This window comes from Nycticebus coucang, chromosome 19 (genome assembly GCF_027406575.1).
Source record: "Nycticebus coucang isolate mNycCou1 chromosome 19, mNycCou1.pri, whole genome shotgun sequence".
In the NCBI taxonomy this organism is placed as follows: Eukaryota; Metazoa; Chordata; class Mammalia; order Primates; family Lorisidae; genus Nycticebus; species Nycticebus coucang.
In genome coordinates, this window is record NC_069798.1 from 23,770,883 (window position 1) to 23,788,448 (window position 17,566).

Here is a 17,566-nt window from a genome sequence, read left to right on the forward strand (position 1 = left end):
CTGGGGGTTGTTTCTGGCACCTGTAGTCCCAGCTACTTGGGAGGCTGAGGCAAGAGAATCGCTTAAGCCCAAGAGTTTGAGGTTTCTGTGAGCTTTGACACCAGGGTACCCTACTGAGAGCCACATAGTGAGACTCTGTCTCAAAAAAAAAAAAAAAAATTATAACAATTATTATTATTATTATTATTTGAGACAGGGTCTCACTGTGTTGCCCCTGGGTAGAGTGCTGTGGCGTTAGCCAAGTTCACAGCAACCTCAAACTCCCGGGCTCAAGTGATCCTTCTGCCTCAGCCTCCTGAGTAGCTGAACTGTGATGGGTGGACTGTAGGCACCCACCACAACACCAGGTTAATTTTTACTATTTTTATTTTATTGTATTGTATTTTTGGCCATCACTTCATATTTTTGGATACTGTTGTTACCACAACTGGGATGCTGGCTTTGGGTTCATACCCTTGCCAAAGCAAAGCTTTTTTTCCTTTTTTACAAATAAAAATGGAAAGACTATATTTTCAGGGATTATTTCTATAGTTCATTAAAAGTAAAAATGGAAATGAATAGAACCAGTAGCTGTGATGTGGTCACATGCTGTCCGAAAAGCACACATCTAGGTAATTCTCCTCCGCTTTGACTGGCGGTCCGAGGTCTGTGCTGGAGGCAGTAGGATGGACAGAGTGCCCGTTTGTGATCTTCTTCCCCACCAGCAGCCAGAGACCCCCTTCTTTTAGAGATCTTCAGCCTCAGGGCTCTTGCTATCTCCATCATCCTTCTCTCACTGAGCTTCAAGTTCCTCTGTAACGCTGTCAGGTCAATCCGGAAGTTGCTTATGTGCGAGGCAAGTATGATCACACATGCAGTAATCTTTGCCTTTACAGAATCTGAAATTAAGTTCCGCAAACTGCTGTTGTTGTAAGTCAGGCAGGTGAAGTGCTTCAGCAGCTTGGTGTTGATGATGTGTGGCACTCCCGGTCCCAGGGCACTTTTCCGCTTCATCACTCTCTGAGTTCAAAATTTGATGAGGGTATCCAGACACCATATGCATTGGGCCTGCCGGTCTCAGCTCTCCTCATTTGATGGCAGAGATTTCAGTGCTTCTATGACAAATGAGCAGTGGCTGTTCTCTTCAGTCCTCTTCAGTATCTCTCCTGATGTGACATTCCTGAAAGCTTCAGATGGGCTCTGAAGAGCTTCGTAGTTTACAGGAGAAAGAAGATCTTCATATTTGTACACATCTTCAGGCTTGGCTGCATCCGCGTGGCAGGGAGGAGAGTAGAGGGAGTCATCTTGCAAGTCATCATAGAGGGCATCACTGACCAGAGCAGTTACATCCTTTGTATCAGTGATATTCTCTGCAGCTTTAGCTACTGCAAGATTCAAAGATTCATTGCCAACCCTATTCATTCTTCTGGACTTCAGCGCATGCTTCTGTTTGGTGGTACCAAAGGCTTCAATACAAGAATCCATCCTTTCTCTGAAAGTTTTGGTCTGGCTGTCTAGTGTTTGTTAACTCTCAACTGATTCATCTGAAAACAGTGGCTGCATTTTGAACAGTTCCACATCATATATTTCGATTTGGCCAGAGGTCTTGTTCAAAATTCCTACACAGTGCCTGCATGGAGTGTTGCATTTCAAGTGTTTCCCACATAGGAAAGTCTGTCTATTTCAGCTGCCAGGATACGCTGATTTCTCTTCCTGAGGTTTTTGGAGTAGTTGCTTTTTGTATAAGGTAAAGCGCATGTTGCCTGGATTCTGCAGCTTCCCATTGGAGAACTGGACCAGTACAGCTCTCTGACTCTCTTCGGGGCTCCCCATAATACAGCCACCTCGCACTCGGCAACACTTCTGCCGCCATCTCGCCTGATTGGCCGCAGGAGTTAAGACGGCTGCAGCCACCTGCTTCTCAGAGCACGCCGAAGCCCAATTTTTACTATTTTTAATAAGATGGGATCTCACTCTTGCTCAGGCTTATCTCAAACTCCTGAGCTCAAGCAATGGGGATTCTAAAGAGGGATGAAAAAGGTAGAAAAAGAATATCCTCTCGAGACCTGCACCCACTTCATGTTTACAAAATGTTAAGGATTTGGGAATTATCTTAGAGGATTTTCCAGGATAGCTGGGACACATTCTTTCTAGTTTATTGCCCTACCATCTTCTAAGACACCCTAATCAGTAGGATTTAAGCTGAATCACAACCACATCTACTTCTAGCCTGAGAGAATAGGGAAAAGGAAATGGAAAAGAATATGTCTAGTGTTTCAAAGTCAAATCATAAAAATGCCATTCAACAATTTCACTCACATGACACTGGCCCCAAGGATTCTTGTGGTCATACTTTTCTCTAAAATAGGCTGGAAAACAGGTTCAAGGGTTCTGATGCTAAATGAGAGAATGATTATGGGATAACAGATAGAAGTCTCTACCACACTTTATTAGGAATGAGCTAGCCAACAGTTCACCCTGTCCAATAAGTGAGGCGCTATGATTGGTCAGGCTTGGTCATCTGCCAACCCTCAAGGCCAAGAGGACAGAGTGTACCACTAAAGCAGAGGAAGGCTGCTGGACAAAATAATAACAATAGCACAAGCAATTACGAACTTCTTTTCAGGCTGGGCACGGTGGCTCACACCTATAATCCTAAAACTCTGGGAGGCCAAGGCTAGTGGATTGCTTGAGCTCAGGAGTTTGAGACTAGCCTGAACAAGAGCAAGACCCCATCTTTAAAAAGTAGGCACCACGGTTGGTGGGCACCTGTAGTCCCAGCTCATTGGGAGACTGAGGCAAGAGGATCACTTGAGCCCAAAAGTTTGAGTTTTCTGTGAGCTATGACACCACCACACTCTACTGAAGGTGAAAAGTGAAACTCTGTCTCAAAACAAAACAAAAAAAACACTTCTTTTCCCAGTACTGAAGATGAGACCCACTTCTTTCTTTCCCCAAATAGAAGAATGCCATAAAGTCTATTCTGTGCCGATGGTCTGATAATTTGATATCCTGCTGTTAAATGTGGGTTGTTTTATTTTGTATATATGATATTTTCAGAGTCTTCTGATGGCTAATATGATCAAGTTTAAAGAATATGGACACTATTGCAATCAGTGTAACTGGCTTATTGTACCCTCAATGAATCCCCAACAATAAAAAAAAAAAAAGAAAGAATATGGACACTGAGGTCAGAGAAGTTTAGGTTCAAAAGCAGCTCTACCACCTGTAAATAAAAAATCACATCACCTTTATTGATCACTCTATGTCAAGTATGGTGCTTTACCTAGGTTGTCTACTACTGCTTCTCACATAAACCGTAAGAGTTGTGTATATGTTGCCAAATCTCCAATGTGCAAACTGAAACAGACAAGTTAAGAAGTTAACTTTCCCAAAGATGGTAAGCCCCAAGCCACAAACAGAACTAGCTTAGTTTAACCCCATAAGCTTAAATGACTAGCACAAGTTGCTTTTCCGTTTAAGTTTTCTTGTTTTGGAAGTACCTACAAAATTTTAGTTTGCAATAGTATATAGCATTTCAGCATGAAATCTGTTACTTTTGATATGTTATCTATCTTTCTTGAGACTTGCATTTTTTAAACTTAGAAAATTGGTATGAGAAAGGTTTCTTATATTCATTCAGATGTGAAGATCTGAGTCTATCATTCTTTCTACTATTTTTTTCTTTTTTTTTTTTTTGAGACAGAGTCTCACTTTGTCGCTCTTGGTAGAGTGCTGTGGCGTCACAGCTCACAGCAACTTCAAATTCTTGGGCTTAAGTGATTCTCTTGCCTCAGCTTCCTGAGTAGCTGGGACTATAGGTGCCAGCCACAATGCCCAGCTATTTTTGGTTGCAGTTGTCATTGTTGTTTTAGCTGGCCCAGGCCAGGCTCGAACCCGCCAGCTTGGGTTATGTGGCCCATGCCCTACTCCCTGAGCTATGGGCACCCAGCCTCTTTCCACTATTATTAAATTTCACTTATTTCAAACAGCAGATGGTGCTATTGAGTACTGGCTTTAAAAATGAAACAATTCTTATTCCGGAGTACATAGTTCTCATTGATTATACCTACTTGTATATCAGAAGTTAGAGAATGCCCCGTGAATATCTGCAGATTAAAGGTTTACTAATGTACAACTTACATATACACATATATATATCAATTAAAAATGGTTTCAAAAAGCTTATTAAACGCAAAGATTTTATGTTATGCTACTTTAAAATATTAAAAAAAGTTTAAATACATAATCGGTATATTGGCCCAAACTTTATATTTATTTATTGCTTCCAGAAGTTTTATTGATATTAAAATTCAAGACTAGGACAGATGGATACATAAGGATGAATCATAACCACAACTTTGTACCCTAAGGCTTTTAATTCTGTTTTCATCTTATTATAGGTATTTATGCTCTAGGTATCTTCTAATTTAATCTGAAGCAAGGAAAAGTTTTGGGAGGAAAGAGAAAATTTTTTATTTTTAAATTTCATGTATCAAGGAAATATTTTTTATAAATATTTTTCTTCTTTATGCTTCTTAAATAGGGTATAGTATTAATGCTTGGTTTATGTATTTGTTTGTTTGTTTGTTTATAGAGAGAAGGCCTTGCTCTGATTCCCTGACTGGAGTACAGTGGTGTGATCATAATTAAAGGAAATTTAAAATATTTTTGCCCAAAATATAACATTTGGATATTCTAGACAGACTGAAGAGGAATCAGAGTCTGTCTGACCTCCTTCCCACCACTAGCATGGAGTCTCCCAAAATCATCAGTTTCTTTATCTGCGATTTATACCCATGCAAGAGAACGACTGTTCTTTCTTTGTCTTCCCAGAAAGACCAAGTATATGACTACATCTGAACAGACTCTATAGGAAGATAATGTCCAGTCTCTCAGACATATTTAAATTCTAAAAGAGAGCAATTTACCAATCGATCTTCGTTCCTCATCCATTTATCTTACCTGGTTGGTCCTTTGTTGCATCTCCCTATTTCCCCCTCTCTTAACTCACTTTACCAGAAAAGTATATAAACTTCTGAACTCCATTGGTAAGAGAGAGAACTCCATTCTCATTTAATGTTATAAACTTTTTAATCTTCAAGTATTAACCTAAAGAAACTTAAAAAAAGAACAATCATTTAACCTATTGTAGATTATTGTAATGGCATAGAACTATTCTTTTCATATGTATATATATATGTATGTACACATATACATATATATGTGACAAAAGGTATATGCCATATACCTATATGGGTTGCCAAAAAATGTATACACATTTTACGAAACATTATCTTGTATTACTGGACCCTCATGGTAACCACGTTGAGCATTTCTTATAATTGCAGAAGTTGAAAGTAACTGGTATTCATTTTCTAGTATTGGTATATTGAGTATTAGAATTTTAATACAGTTTTTTCATTTCTTAAAATGTGTATATGAAAGCATGCTGGAACTTGAAATAGCAGGTTCTTAGGTGGTCAGAGAAGTGAAAAACATACCAGTAGCAAACACTAAAACAGACAAGGGCAGACCAGAATAAATCTTCTGCTTAGGACAGCTCCTTGTAACAAGATCGACTGCCTCCTACAGGAAAGAGTACATTGAAAATCCTGGGTTGCTGCCCTTGCAGGCTACCGGCCACCTGCCTCCCAAGGAGTACCCTTCAAGACACATTGGGGGTACCCACAGCCAGTGTCCCCCAATTGGAATTCTTCTTCCAAGCAGACAAGACAACCAGGATGAAATAGAAGAAAGCACACACTATAATAAGACACTCGGGGTTTATTGAACGATATAAAAAAGCTCTACAGAGTTAAGACTGGCAGAAACAGCTCACTATCCCCCACTCAAACTTTTGCTTCTTATAGATCCTTTAAACTACATTTCTCTATTGTTACATAATCTTTATTTTTCATCTTAACTACTTATGGGGTGGTCAGTACCCATACCACTTGGCCTGTGGTTCCGCCTGCCATTAGGTAAGTTCCTCTTTAAGTTGAAATGCCAGTTTTTTCTTGCTTGTCTGCTCCATCAATGCTGCTTCTTGCTTCTCAGAGATCCCCTTCATATACATGTTTTTGGCACCCTCAATACATGTTTATGATATATAACATGATGGCTTGGAATATGAATACATTGCAGAATGGCCAAACTGAGCTAATTAATATACATATATATTACCTCACATACTTGTCATTTATTTGTAGTGAGAACACTTAAAATCTACTCTTTTTTTTTTTTTTAGATAGAGTCTCACTGGGACATCCTGGGTAGAGTGCCATGGCATCATCATAGCTCACAGTAACCTCGAACTCCTGGGCTCAAATGATCCTCTTGCCTTAGCCTCCTGAGTAGCTGGAACTAGAGGCCCCCACCACAACACCAACTGGTTTTTCTATTTTTAGTAAAGACAGGGTATCGCTCTTGCTCAGGCTGGTCTCAAACTCATGACCTCAAGGGAATCATCAGCCAAGGCCTCCCAGAGTGCTAGAATTACAGACATGAGCCACTGTGCCCCAGCCTAAAATCTACTCTGTAAGTGCCTCCTGAGGGTTATTCAGACTATAGCACTAGGCTAGCTAAGGGAGGCCATTTTGCTTCCACCCTGCTAGGCACAAGATTAGAAAATGACCTTGAGGAAAAACAGATTTAAGAGTCTGAAATAGGCCACCTGCAGACAGGTGATGACAGGAGCCATCAGAAGACCTATTGTATGCTAATAACCATCAAGCAAATCATGATAACTGGCACAAAGCTTGCTTTCCACCACCAATCCCTTTACCCCTTTGCTTTGTAAATTGTTCAGTAATCAGAGGAGATGAGATGGTCTTTGAGACAATAATCTACCATCTCCTCAGACTGCTGGCAGTTGAAGAAATCATCTTTTCTTCACCAGCACTTGCCTCTTCTATCTGGTGTTTGGGAAGCCAGCAGCCAAACTTGTGTCCGGTAACATTCTCAGCAATTTTCAAGTGGGAAAGGAATTCTCATAACCCTGACGAGAGTGTAGCCATTTTAGAAAAAACAAGCAACCCTCTCTCCAGACTCCTCATGGAGTGCTTCAAGGCCAGAGTTCCTGGAAACACCCTACCTCTATCCTGACCAGCACTAGCAGTAAGCCCTGGGCCGTAAGCTGGCAGTAGCCATGACACACACATCAATCAGAGGAGAATGATTCTAGTCACGTCCCCATTTCAGCTATACTGATAAGGCTAATAAAGGCTGTTTTGCAACTGTGGGAAAGAGCTACTCCTGGTCAGACTCCGCTATGCTCTTTCTTCTAATAAAGTCTTTCCTTATCCCTGGGCTGGCCTCCACTCCTTGCAAACCCTCACCCTGTCTCTATGCCTAAACCTCTCAATACAACACATCATTATTCACCACAGTCACCATGTTGTACAATAGATCTCTTGACCCATGCTTTTCTATTTAGGAAAATTTACAATCTATTTTTATATGTGAAGAAACAGTCAAGCTTTGCAGTTTCCTGACTTCTAGTCTCAAATACTTTTAATTATACTTCCTCACTTTATACGTTAGAGTTTGTTGTGATATTTTTGCCTCTATTTCAAAAAATATTTAAGGCAAGAGATTTTTTTTTAATTAATGAGTCCTTTTTATAAATGCCTTCCATTTCTAACATGTAATAATAATTGTATCTACATAGAAATAAAAAGAATAGTCACAACTGTTAAGAAGTCCCCCAAATTACACACATTTTAGCTATCTTGCTTCATAAGTTAAAAATATATGTACTTTGAAAGAAATTAAAGAAGAAATCAATACATGGAAAGATGTCTCATGTTTATGGATTGAAAGACTTAATACTGTTTAGATGGTGATACTCCCCAAATTATTTGTGGAAATTGATAAGCTGACCCTAAAATATATAAGATAGGATGGTGGCTGTGGCTCAAAGGAGTAGGGCACTAGCCCCATATACCGGAGGTGGTGTGTTCAAACCCAGCCCCAGCCAAAAACTGCAAAAAAAAAAAAAAAAAAAATATATATATATATATATATATATACACATATGTGTGTGTGTATGATAATTCAAGGAACTTGGAATATCAAAAACAACCTTAAAGAAGAACGAAGTTGGAAGACTCACACTAACTGATTACAAACTTACTAGCAAAGCTATAGTAATCAAGACAGTATGGTTCTGGCATAAGGATAAATATAGAAGTTAAAGGAATAGAACTGACAGCTCCAAAATAAATACATTTAAAGGCAATTTGTTTTGAAAAATGCCAACACCATTAGACAAGGAAAAAATTGTCTTTTCAACAATGGTGCTGGAAAAACTGGATGTCCACATAGAAAAGAAAGAAGTTGGACACCTACCTTATACCCTACACAAAAATTAAAAAGATCTGGCAGGTACCAATGACTCATGGCTGTAATCTTAGCATTCTGGGATGCCCAAGGTAGGAGGATTGCTTGAGCTCAAGAGTTTGAAATCAGCCTGAGCAAGAGTAAGACCCTGTCTCTACTAAAAATAGAAAAATTACTGAGGTGTTATGCTAGATGCCTGTAGTCCCTGCTACTTGGGAGGCTGAGGCAGGAGGATTGCTTGAGCCCAGGAGTTTGAGGTTAGTGTGAGCTAGGCTGACACCATGACACCCCACCCAGGGCAACAGAATGAGACTCTGTCTCAAAAAAATATAATTGATCAAAGATCTAATGTAAGACCCAAAACTATAGAGGTCTTTGAAGAAAACATAAACATTCATGACATAGGTTAGGCAATAATTTCTTTTGACATGACATCAAAAGCACAATAAACAAAAAAAGAGAGACTGGCCATCATCAAATTATAAAAACATGCTTCAAAGACATCATCAAAAAAGTGAAAAGACAACCCACAAGATGGGAGAAAAATTTTGCAAATAATATATCTGATAAAATCTGGTAAAAAAATTGATAAAAATTAAAACTGCTGGCTGAGCACAGTGGCTTACACCTATAATCCTAGATCAAGGTAGAAGGATCCCTTGAGCTTGGGAGTTTGAGACCAGCCTGAGCAAGACTGAGACCCGGTCTTTCAAAACTATCTAGGCATTGGGGCGGGTACTCGTAGCCCCAGCTACTTGGGAGGCTGAGGCAAGAGGATCACTTTAGCCCAAGAGTTTGAGGTTGCTGTGAGCTATGAAACCATGACACTTTACCCAAGGCAACAGAGTAAAACTCTGTATCAAAAAAAAAAAAAAAAGTTCAAGAAAAGATATCACATTCAAATTCATACTTCTAGATTATAAGATCTCATTCTCATTGACTGAAAATTTTAATATCCATGTATGATAAGAAAAAAAAAAACAAATTTCCTTAACTTTCACTGATAAAAATGCCACAATAAAAGCTAAGATCACAGTTAATGGTCAGAGTCCAACTAAGCTCTTGTTTACATGTATTGCATATGATATGTTTGGTTTTCATTTTAATTAAGAATGCTTTCTAATTTCCCATTGCTATTTAATTTTGTCTATGGATTACTTAAAATTGTGTTTAATTTTTAAATGTGTGGAGCCAGGAATCAGGAGACTGAGGTAGAAGGATCACTTGAGCCCAGGAGTTCAAGGCCAGACGCCAGCCAGGTCAACATAGTGATGCATCGGAAAGAAGACAGGGAGGGAAGGAGAGAGGGGAGGAGGAGAGAGAGAGAAAGAGAGAAAGAAAGAAAAAAGGGGGGAGGGAAGAAAGGAAGGAAGCAAGCAAAGAGAAGAGGGAGGGGAAGAAGAAGGAAAAGAAAAGAAAAAACTGGAGTTGTTTAGATGTTTCAGTTATTGATTTATAATTTTATTCCATTGAGGTCAGAACATACTCTGTATAACTGAATCATTTTAAATTTGTTGATACTTGGTTTAAGTTTCAAAATATGGTCTACATTGTCTATCTTGTTGAATATTTAAGTATACTTATAAAAATGATGCATTTTACTATTGTTGCATTAATGTTCCCTCAATATCAATTGGGTCATGTTGGTTGATAGTATTGCTCAAGTCTCCTTTTTCTTTACCTGTGTTAGTTTCCTGGAGTGGCAATTTACAAATTGTCATAAACCGAGTCACTTAAAACAACAGAAAATGATTAGTTTACGGTTTTGGAGTGTAGAAGTTTGAAATCAAGATATCAGCAAGGTCATGCTCCTCCCGGGAAAGGATCTAAGGAAGAATTCTCTTGCCTTTTCTAGTTTGAGGTAGTTTCCAGCAATTCTTAGCATTCCTTGGTTTGTGGCAGCATAACTATAATTTCTGCCTCCATAGTCATGTGCCTTTTCCCCTGTGTCTCTGTGTCTTTACAATCTCTTTGTCCTTATAAGGACACACAGTCATTGATTTAGGACTCAACCTATTCCAGTATGACCTCATCTTAACTTGATTGAAAAGGTCTGACAATTAAGTTCACAAATTTGCCACCATCCACTTACATTGATAGCACTGTCAAACAACTCAGTAAGGTTTCCTAACCTTGGTAATATCAGTGTCTCACAGCTGTGTTCATGTCAACATGTGGCAGCCTCTTGCTGAGTAGCATTCATTATTGTCCTTGCCTATTTTTGTGTGCCATTGCAAGAAAGTCAGAGCTTGAATTAGAACAACGAACAAATATTTGGAAATTTCTTGTTAAACTTGGCAAGAATGGAAGTGAAATCAGGTACAAGTAAGTCCAAATTTATGGGGATAATGCCATGAAGAGAATGGCAGTGTATAAACAGATTAAATGTTTTTCTGAGGGAAGAGAAAGCATCACGAATGAAGAAAGGTCAGGATAGCCAATAATGAGCAGAACTGACAAAAACATTGCAAAAATTCATTGAACTGTGCATCAAAATCATTGGTTGACTGTGAGCAGCAGAGCACACCAAATAAACATCAGTAGAGAAACAGTTAGGAAAATCTTAGCTGAAAATCTTGGCGACAACTCCTGGCTCTTGCATCATGATAATGCGCTGGCTCATACGGCACTGTCTTTAAGGGAATTTTTAGCCAGAAAACAAAGAACTATATTGGAACACCTTCCTCCTCATCTGTTAGGGCCCTCTGGTGGCTTTTTCCTTTACCTGAAGATAAAGGAAATGTTGAAAGGAAGCCATTTTGATGATGTTCAGACATCAAAGTTAATACAACAAAAGCTTTGATGGCCATTCCAGAAAAAAGCTCCAAAATTGCTTTGAAGGATGGACTAGGCACTTGTGTCAGCGCATAGCTTCCCAAGACAAGTCCTTCCAAGGTGACTATAGTGATATTCAGCAATGAGGTGTGTAGCACTTTGTCTAGGATGAGTTTGCAAAATTAATTGCTCATATGTGTGCAAAGACCTTATTTCCAAATAAGATCACATTCACAGCTATAGAAATATGGAATTCAACATATCTCAAATCAGCCCATAATACTATTTTTATATCTATTCTTATATTTTTAATTCCATTATTCATATCAGCCAAGAGGTTCCCTCTACCCTCTGAGGGTTCACTGAAAAATCAACTCACAAAAGGCAGATTAATTGGAAAAGATGCATACAAATTTATTTAATGTATATACACAGCTGCCTTCAGAATCAAGACCCAATTCCCTAGTGGGATACGTCATCTTTCTGTAACCATTTTGAGGTTACAGAAAGAATGGGGTCTTGGACCCTGGCAGGACAGGTTATAGGAGGGGGGAGAAGAGGAATTCTGTTGAGAGAAAATAAATTATTATTGGGGAGAATTCAATAGGCTAGAAGAACATGAAGTGGTCTGGAACAATGTCAGTTGGGCCTACAGAGTGGACAGCAGTTTGTGACAAAACTCTGTTCATGTTGTTGACAGATCTAAGACTTCCTTCCTTGGATATGGGTTTGAATTGACTCCTCTATCACTGTTCCTATTCAGCATAATACTGGATGTCCTAGTGCCTTGCATAATGAGGCAAAAAAAAGAAATAAGCTCAGTGAAGGGATTGGTGGTAATTGTTTTCTCCTTCGGTAGACTTCTATACTTCAGGCAGATAAGAAATTTCAAAGAATCCTATGTTTTGGAGAGACAGTAAGGTGTAGATAGGTGAGGAGGAGGTCAGAGACACCTGGAGGCTCTTTTCAGGTAGGTATATACAAAGCATCATATTTGAGGGTATCGGTTGTTAAGGCCCAACACCTCATAGAATGATTTGTCCTATTGTTGTTTGGGGGAAGTTGGGTTTTTTTGTGGGGGGGTAGGGGTTTATTTATTTATTTAGAGACAAGGCCTCATTCTGCTGCCTTGGCTAGAGTACAGTGGCATCATCATAGCTCCCTGCAACTTGAACTCATGGGCTCAAGCAATTCTCCTGCCTCTGTCTCCTCAGTAGCTGGAACTACAGGCATACACAAACACAATTGTCTATTTTTTTTTTTTTCTATTTTTTTGTAGAGTCAAGTTCTTGCTATGTTGCTCAACCTAGTCTCAAACTTCTGGCCTCAAATGATCTTCCTGTGTCAGCCTCCTGAAGGGCTAGGATTACAGGTATGAGCCACTGTGCCCAGCCTAGAATGACATGTCTTTCTGTGTCCTTAGATTAAAAGCGGATTTTGATATACTTGTTCTATTAATCATGGAAAGAGAAATATAGAAATCTCTGACTGTAATTGCAGATTTGACTATTTCTCATCTCACTTCTATCATTTTTTTTCTAATGTAATTTGAAGCTCTTTATTAGGAACATTAACATTTAGTATTGCTAAGTTTTCTTGATTAATTAACTCCTTTAGTTAAAGATACCCTCTATCATTTTTCCTGCTCAGCATAATACTGGATGTCCTAGCTAGCATAATTAGGCAAGAAAAAGAAATAAACGATATAAGATCAGAAAGAAAAATAAATAGATCTCTCATGGCGGATGATATTTGCTACATAAAAAACTTATTTTACTATCATAGAAAAATTATTTACAACAGAAAAAAGAGTTGTACAAGTTTACTAGATAAAAGATCAATATACAAAAAAATCAGTTATGCCATTATGTATTGGTAACAGATAATTAGAAAAAGACATTTTAAAAGATACATTTTTAATAGCAGTAAAATATTTGAGATTATTGGAATATATATGACAAAGTATTTTTTATATATATAAAAAAATATATATAAATATATATATATATATATATATAATTTTTTGAGACAGAATCTCACTCTGTTTCCCAGGCTAGAGTGCCATAGCATCAGCCTAGCTCACAGCCTCCCTAATAGCTGGGACTACATGTGCCTGCCACCATGCCTGGCTATTTTTTTTTTTTTTTAATTTTTAGTAGAGAAAGGGACTCACTCTTGCTCAGTCTGGTCTCAAACTCCTGAGCTGAAGAGATCCCCCTGCCTTGGTCACCTAGACTGCTAGGATTACAGGTATTAGCCACTGTGCCCAGCCACTATATATAATTTTTTTAATCATAGAAACTCACTATGGAGAAAATTCTAAAAATTCATTGAAAAACTAAGAAATTTGAATAAATAATGTAAAACTGTACTTTGTTTATTGACTCAGCACTGTAAGTATAGCAGCTCTTTCCAAATTAACCCATAAATTTAATGTTAAGGTGAAAAATACAAGTCTGACATGGTGATTTATACCTGTAATCCCAGTGAATCGAGGGGCTGAGGCAGGAGGATCACTCGAGCTCAGGAACTCAAGGCTGCAATGAACAATGATTGTGCCACTGCACTTCAACCTCCAGAAAACTTGCGACTCACTCAAAATAAATCAACTAGAATGCAGGGGAAAGTGAGTTCTCAGAATGCAGCCATTTCATAACTCCAAGGACAGGAACTGAAACATATAAACTTCCTCAATCAGAATTCTTACTGTCTTATTGTCTGTTTTACCTCCACTTCTTTTCTCTTGTGAAGTCTAGATCTATCTCTCTCTCTTTCCCTTTCCTCCATCTCTTTTCTTCTTTTCTCCTCTCTTTCTCCTTTTATACACACACAATCCCGACTTCCTCTCTTTACTCATTTTGTACCATACTTACAATGGCTGCCCAAACCCTAAGTGTATATGATGTAATAAACTATTCCCTCCGTTTTTGTAGTTCAATTTATTAAGACAAATAAAGTGATGGTTGTTTTTCAGAGTCCATTTTTATTCCACTTAGCCTTGGTTAGTGTTGAAAGTGTTATGGGAGGGACAGGCAATGAGCTTGGTATAAAATTTTCCCTTAATCTCGCCACCACTTCTTCATCATATTCTTTTCACCTGTAATTCTTATTCTTTCAACATTTGGCTCAGTGTCACCTTCTCATGAGATAGACTTTGCTAACCCTCATGTCTACAGGCCAGGTGTTCCTCTACATATCATAGCATATGCTAATTTAAAATCAGTCTCACTATAGTATGATCATTTTCTTTTTTAAAATCAGCTCCTTCATCTGAATTTTGAGTATTTTGAGGGCAAGGACACAGTAGGCACTCAGTTCATCACCCATATAAGATAAATGAGTAAAGGAAATAAAGAGAAAATTACAGGAGTTTTAGTTGTTGGCTCTTTAAATTCATGCCCCACTTTTGAAAAGCAATTTGGGGACATGTACCAAGAGCTAAGAAAGTGTTTACGGTCCTGCTTGAGTTGATTCTAATGTGGAGAGTTTGTTTCATTTAAAAAATATTTACTGAATACTTGTTATATGTCAAATACTGCTGTAAATCTTAGGGCTTAGACCAAGGTAATGGACCTATCATAATCCTCTTATGACTGTCGTAATGTTGAACTATATAGGCTGCTCTCCATGGTTCTGAATCACATATGCCATTAAGACACAGTTTAGTTCACTATCTAGTGTGTAATCTTTTCCCAGAGTTGTGAAGCAGAATAAGGAAGAAGAAGAAATGAAGACAGAAGATAGATAATTACAAATGCATAGCCATATAAAGACTCAAGTAGAAAGAGGCCAGGCACAGTAGCTCATGCCTATAATCCCAGTGCTCTAAGAAGGCCGAGGCCAGTAGATTGCCTCAGCTCAGGAGTTTGAGCCCAGCCTGAGCAAGAGTGAGACCCAGCCTCTAAAAAATAGCTGGGTATTGTGGCGGGGGCGTATAGTCCCAGCTACTTGGGAGGCTGAGGCAAGAGGATCACTTGAGCCCAAGAGTTTGAGGTTGGTGTGAGCTATGACAGCCTGGCACTCTACCAAGGGCAACAAAATGAGACTCTGTCTCAAAAAAAGAAAGAAAAAGACTCAAGAAGAAAAATAAAGTTTACTTTAGGATTATTTTCAAATACTTTCCCCTTAATGACAAATACATGACAACTACCCTGTTTCCCTGAAAATAAGACATCCTCCGAAAATAAGACCTACTTACAGGAAAGATAAGACATCCCCTGAAAATAAGACCTAGCGCATCTTTGGGAGCACACCTTAAAATAAGACACTGTCTTATTTTCGGGGAAACAGGGTAGCTCATACACATGCACAAAAGAAACAACTGAAGAAAAATAATTACATGGCAAGCAATGTAAAGCTGTGCTAGACTTAAAAGGAATAAATAAGTTCAGGCATATAAATACCAGAAGATTTAGAAATGTGTTAACCGAAGTGCCACCATCTGTTGAATTATACTGAATTACTGATGGTAAAATTTTGTGGACAATTAACATGATGATTTACATTTTAAGCTAACAATCTTAGCAAATCTTAGAATATTTTATCTAGATAAGGAGAGTCTCCTGTTCCCTTGGTTTTCCCCTTCACAATATTCATGTGGTTTCTGCCTTTAGAAACTTAATGTCCAGAAAAGGCTAGAGAGATCACCAGCCTTGAAGGACTAGTTGATCCAGAAAAGGCTAGAGGATCACTAGCCTTGAAGATCACAAACCTTTTTTTTTTTTGCAGTTTTTGGCCAGGGTCGGGTTTGAACCTACCACCTCTGGCATATGGGACCAGCACCCTACTCCTTGAGCCACAGGCACCGCCCAAGATCACAAATCTTGAAGGACCTTGAAAGCCTTAAGAAGTTGGACTTTCTTCTAGGAAAGAAGAAGAAAAACAAAGTTTTTCTTTGCTAATTTAGTATCAGCTCACTGATTCTAAATCAATGTATTGAGAAAATGAGAAAGATGCTCTTTGGGGACAACTCAAACCATGTTTTCTCCTGCTCAAACACCAATGCAATCAGCACACCCAGAAGACTTTTGTGAACAAATGTGGAGGGAGAAAGTTCTCTGCATCGACCAAAAAGCAATCAGTTGTTCAGTGGACACCACTTGAATGTCCTCTAATTTGATTCTGATACTACCTGCCTGGAGACAGTGTCAGATCTCATAGGTTGAGACCTCAGTCTATAATAGTACCCCACCCCTTCAGACACCGGTCACAAATCCAGGCTTCTGGACCTTCCAACCAAGTGGCTTTGACTTGGGGCTCCCACAACCCCCTCTTTGGGTTTGATTAATTTGCTCAAATGGCTTGCAGAACTCAGGGAGTTAGTTTATTATTATTGGTTTATTATTGTTAACTAAAAAAACAAGTTTCATAATTTGGAAAGGACAGCTTTATTTCTCATAAATGGTTGCAGCCTTAGGTAACTGATATATACATATGAATATATATATCAGCCAAGCGTGGTAGCCTGCCCCTATGGCCCTAGCTACTCATGAGGCTGAGGTGGGAAGATTATTTGAGGCTAGAAATTCAAGGCTGAAGTGAGTTACAATCACCATTGCACTCCAGCCTGGATGATAGAGCAAAACCTTTTCTCGAAAAGAAAAAGGTAGCACAATGAAGTAAAAACAAAATGTTAATTGGGTGCAATGAAAATATAACATTTTTAAAGTTATGGTACTTGTCTAAAACAGTGATTATGAGATAGAGCTGGGACCCCTCTTGGGGGCCTGCAGGCCCTCCCTCCCCCCAAGCATGGACGTAAAGGAAAACACTGAATTCCTTCAAGGGAAATTACAGGCACCTGGCTAGCTTTAAGAAGTGACTAGACAAGCTCATGAGAACAATGTCCCTGAAAGGGAGCCAGAGTCATGGATTGTTTCTGTTTCCAGTGGAAATTAAAAGATGGCATTTTAATATATGTTCTTGAGTTTTCAGAAATCCTGAGCAGACGGAAATTGCAGATAAGGGGAAACTGAGAAATTGAACTATAACGGTCCTTCTGAGGATCCTGTCATGCCCATCTTAACATCACTTTCCTTTAATCAAAGAATCTCTAAATCCATCTGTGCCTCCTCCCCACTTTAACATCTTCCCCTTTTAGGCCAGGGTAAGAATTTTGCCTGCCTGAAATGTACCTCTGCCTTTAACAACCTTGGCATATAAGCCATTGAGGAGGAGGTGAGGTTTTAAGCATTAGCTGCTCATTCTCTTCACGTGATGACCTGTAATAAAAATGTCTCTTTCTGGGCGGTGCCTGTGGCTCAGTGAGTAGGGCGTCGGCCCCATATGCCAAAGGTGGCAGGTTCAAACCCAGCCCCGGCCAAACCGCGTCCAAAAAATAGCCAGGCATTGTCGTGGGCGCCTGTAGTCCCAGCTACTTGGGAGGCTGAGACAAGAGAATCACGTAAGCCCAAGAGTTAGAGGTTGCTGTGAGCCGTGTGACGTCAAGGCACTCTACCCGAGGGCGGTA

The 17,566-nt window shown here is 39.0% G+C and overlaps 1 pseudogene; it reads right to left on the minus strand.

Annotated features, from left to right (window-relative positions):
* Window positions 1–607: 607 nt before the first annotated feature.
* LOC128571592 (DNA-directed RNA polymerase I subunit RPA49-like) lies at window positions 608–1,852 on the minus strand (annotated as a pseudogene).
* Between the last annotated feature and the right edge of the window lie 15,714 nt (window positions 1,853–17,566).